This window comes from Meles meles, chromosome 4 (assembly GCF_922984935.1).
Source record: "Meles meles chromosome 4, mMelMel3.1 paternal haplotype, whole genome shotgun sequence".
NCBI classification, from domain to species: domain Eukaryota; kingdom Metazoa; phylum Chordata; class Mammalia; order Carnivora; family Mustelidae; genus Meles; species Meles meles.
The window spans coordinates 3,570,337-3,575,179 of record NC_060069.1 but is presented as its reverse complement, the minus strand read 5'-3'; positions in this window follow the sequence as shown (position 1 = coordinate 3,575,179).

Here is a 4,843-nt window from a genome sequence, read left to right as displayed (position 1 = left end):
GTTGTTGTTTTGTTTTGTTTTGTTTAGCCATATAGAAGCTCAAAGAATTAATCACCAGAAGACCTGCACTATAAGAAATGTTAAATGAGGTCCTTGAGACAGAAGAAAAGTTATACTAGGAAAGATGGATCTCTACAAGGGAATGAAGAACATCACAAATGGTAACTATATGGGATGGGGTTCCTGGCTGGCTCAGTTGGAAGAACAAGGGACTCTTAATCTCAGGGTCATGAGTCAGTGTGGAGATTGCTAAAAATGTAAATAAACTTTAATAAATAAATAAATGTGTTTATTTAAAACATGGTAATGTCCCACAGCTGGGTTCCTGCTCAGTGGGGAACCTGCTTCTCCCTCTCCGTCTGCTGCTCCCCCTGCTTGTGCTCTCTCTCAGGCACATACTCTGTCAAAGAAATAAAATCTTTTTTTAAAATGGTAGCAACATGGAGAAATATACAAGTATTTTTCGTATTATTTCAGTCACTTTAAAATATGTCACTTTCAATCAAAATCAAAATAATATAGTATGGAGTTTGTAGCATATGTAAAAATAAACTGTATGGTGAAATAGCATCGAGGTATAAGGGGAAGCAATGGAAGAATGTCCTGGTAAGGTTCTTATACTGTATGTGAGGTGATATACTAACACTTGAATGTAAGCGGTTAACGTAAAAGATTGTTGCTTTGCAACCCTCTGGGGAACATTCCAGGTGTAATCTGAAATTGGACCCCAACCGCAGAAGGCAGGGAGAGACCAAAGAAAGAGGCAAGCCACTTGGGGTTAGTAGGTAGTAGTTTTTTGTTTGTTTGGTTGTTGTTTTAAGGTTTTATTTATTTAGTAGGTAGTAGTTTTGACAAGCAAAGGGAACTTAAGTATAAGGCTCATCTTGGGCTGCAGCAGGATGAGTGGATCCGGGAATCCGCCTGCCATGTCTTAAAATGTATATGGACAGGGCGCCTGGGTGGCTCAGTAGGTTAAAGCCGCTGCCTTTGGCTCAGGTCATGATCTCAGGGTCCTGGGATCGAGTCCCGCATCGGGCTCTCTGCTCAGCAGGGAGCCTGCTTCCCTCTCTCTCTCTCTCTCTCTGCCTGCCTCTCTGCCTACTTGTGATCTCTCTCTGTCAAATAAATAAATAAAATCTTTAAAAAAAATGTATGTGGACAGACATGGTACGGTCTATACCCTTAACTGAGAACAGTCACGTATACCGTGCAGGTGGTCTCAACACCGCATTGTTATCTCAAGGCTAAGTCCTTGGAACAGCCACTGGGAATGGGAAAGGTAAGCAAAACGCACTTTCTAAGGACAGGGGAGGAGGTGAGGACCTTCCCCTCTCTAGGGTCCAGCTCAAAGGTCAACTGGTGGTCCGTTCACAACAAAGTTTATGACTAATAGGCCAACAGAGGAGATAAAATAAAATCATAAAAAATATTCATCTAAAAGAAGCCAGAAAAGGAAGAAAAGGGGGACAAAATACAGATGGGAGAAGGAGAGAAAAGCGGTAAGATGAGAAACTTAAAATTAACCACATCATGGGAGCCTGGGTGGCTCAGTGGGTTAAAGCCTCTGCCTTCAGCTCAGGTCATGAGCCCAGGGTCCTGGGATGGAGCCCCGTGTCGGGCTCTCTGCTCAGCGAGGAGCCTGCTTCCTCCTCTCTCTCTGCCTGCCTCTCTGCCTTGTGATCTCCATCTGTCAAATAAATAAATAAAATCTTTAAAAAAAAATTAACCACATCAATAGTCAGAAACCAAAATGGGGAGAAAATCGCACATATGCAAAAAATGACTATTCCCAGTAATTGTATTACTCTGGGATTTATGTATGTTTAATAGAGGTTAAAGTAAATTAGTGATTATAGGAAATTCTAATTCTATTTAGTACTCCAGGTCCTTGAAGTCAAGATTTCCAGTGTAAAAGATAGGAGGTATTGATGTAATATAAAAGTGGTTAAGTAAAACATCCTATAGTCCTGAATTTTCACTGGAAATATCAATATGAACTCATGAAGTATTTTGGGGTGTGTTTGTGTGTGTGTGTGTGTGTGTACTTTTCCTAGCTCTGTCCATTGAAGAAGCCTAGAAACAATGACTAATCCTTGGTAGCAATTAGCAACACTTGTACCCAGATCATGATTTTGAAATATCATGTTTCACTAAGAGAAATAGGGGTTTTATGGGGAAATGGGCCATTCCATGCCTGGGGCAGAAAAAAAGTACAAGGTAAGTCAAGAATATATTTTCACACCAGATAAAGAAAGCTACTCAGCTGATGTGAAAATGATTCAGAAGCCAACTTGAAGGGATTTCTACTGAACAAAAATAGAACACTCTTAGCTTTAAAAGGCCTAGATGCAACTGATTGAAACTCTTCAAATATGTTTGAATCCATGGGTTCATAATGATTTAAAAAAAAAAGCCAGCCAGTTTTGGATTGTGATAGGGATTCGATTCACAATCTAAAAACTGAGAATCATATTTTTATCCTCTATGTCCCACATAGAATTGAACTATTAGTTATTGACTATAAAAAGGAATTCTTATTAAATAAAAACTACTCCACTTTACAAACATATATAAAGTATTTCAATGAATAATTGAAAAATGAGGTATTGAATTAGAATATCCTTATTTTATAACTCCCAATAAGCTAATCATTCTAGACACTGGGCTTCAAAAGCTGCTAATGCCACAAAAAGAAAGAAAACCAGACATGGTGTAGCCTCCTGATAAAGGAACACAGCACCACCTATGGTCTTTTCAAAGGGATTTTATCTAAGTCTGATAAAGTATCTGACTCCAGCTGCCAGTTTGCAGGAAATACAGAGGATAGAGGAATTTGTTGAACCGCACCAAGAGCAAAATCTAGACTATGGAAAACTACACAAAAGTCCTGAGATTGTCATCTGAAAAGGTGTGAAAAAAGAAAAAAATGGAGAGGAGTCCTCAAGATTAAAAGACCCTTTAACGCCATTGCAATTTTTTGAATGGTCAGGACTAGAGTCTAGGATTGCCTACAAGTGAGCAGCTTTATAGAAACACAAGAAAGTAATTACCATAAAAGACAGGATAATGGATATTTTGGGGGGAAGGGAGGGTGTTGAGATCAGAATGGGGCATATGGATGGATTTCTGGGGTAAATGACAACTTTCTAGCCATCTGCCTGACCTGGATGGTAGTTACAGGGATGCTCATTCACATTATAATAATTCAGGAATGAGGGGCGCCTGGATGGCTCAGTGTGTTAAAGCCTCTACCTTCAGCTCAGGTCGTGATCTCAGGGTCCTGGGATCGAGCCCCACATCGGGCTCTCCATTCTGCGGGGAGCCTGCTTCCTCCTCTCTCTCTGCCTGCCTCTCTGCCTAGTTGTGATTTCTCTCTGTCAAATAAATAAAATATTTAATAATAATAATAATAATAATTCAGGAATGATACATTTGTCTTGGGATTGTTCTGATGCTGCGATTTAAATATTTTACAATCTTATTTTATAAAAATACCTAAAGATGCAGTGGTTACTGACTCCTTAATAGTCAGTCAGAACCAATCAAATAGCAAAGTTATAAACTGCCTATTACACAACTCCTAAAAGCCAGTAAGAAATTAAACTTCATTTCTGTAGAAAATCAGGCAAGAGCTATAACCAGGTAATCCAGAGTAAAAGAAATATAAATAGGTTTAAATACATGAAGGTACTCAACCTTACATATAAGATGGTTAGAGCTGCCCTGGGATATTTTTTACCTCGCAGATGAGCAAACGCCTATAAAGGTTAATAATACAAGGCATTGGGAAAAGTGTGGAAAAACAATCACTCAAACATGCTGTTGGGAGCATAGATCTGTATAACCTCAGCTGGGGACAGTTATATACTTGTTGAAATGATAAACCAAAATGCCGTATGTCCAGCAATTATATTACCAGGAATTTATCCTAGAGATCTAGCTGCACATGAACAAAGTAACATATAGTTTCATTTTCACTGTTTTTATTTTCAAAGGATTAGAAACAACCTAATGTCCATCAGAAGGCACTGGTTTAATAAATTAAGATACATCTACACAATGGAATAATATGCATCCATAAAAAAGCAAGGAAGACTTTTAAATGCGGACATAGATTCATCTCCAAGAAACATATCTTAGTGGAAAAAAAGCCACAGTAAAGAGGAGAATGAGTGGATTGCCACTACCTTTCTCAAAAGAAAGGAGAGAAAGAAATTCAATTGATAATGTTGGTTGACCCTGGGAAGAACTGAGTGACTGGCAGACATAGATGGGACTGAGATCTTTCATTGGATGTAACTTGTACTATCAGAATTCAGTACCATATGTATATGCAAGCAATTTCAAAAACAATAGATTTAAGAAAGAATAATTGGATATCCCAACAGTGACTGAACACATAGGTCTCTATGAAGAAAGTTCAGAAACTGAATACAATTATTAATGAAGGATTCATGAAATCACTAGGAACTTCCTGCTTTGGATTCAATAAGTCAATCCACAGAGAAGTCCAAAAATGGACAAAGGAAATCAACTGTTTCGGAGTTCGTTGATATTTGAAATATTAAAAATAAAAATTGGAGTCACATCAATATTTCGCAATGCTATTTCTTATTACCAGACTTCTGTATACTTTTAGGAACTGATTTTGAATCTTCATAATACCACTACTATATTTATATTAAAATTTAACTTTCCAGATTTGTTAAATTACCAGGATCAGAGTCCATACTTCCTCCTAGGTAGTTTGTGATCATTGGCATTTGTTGATTTGGCAACAACTGACACCTTTATAATGTTAAGCCATCACATTCAGAATCCTGGACTATTTTCTCATTTATTT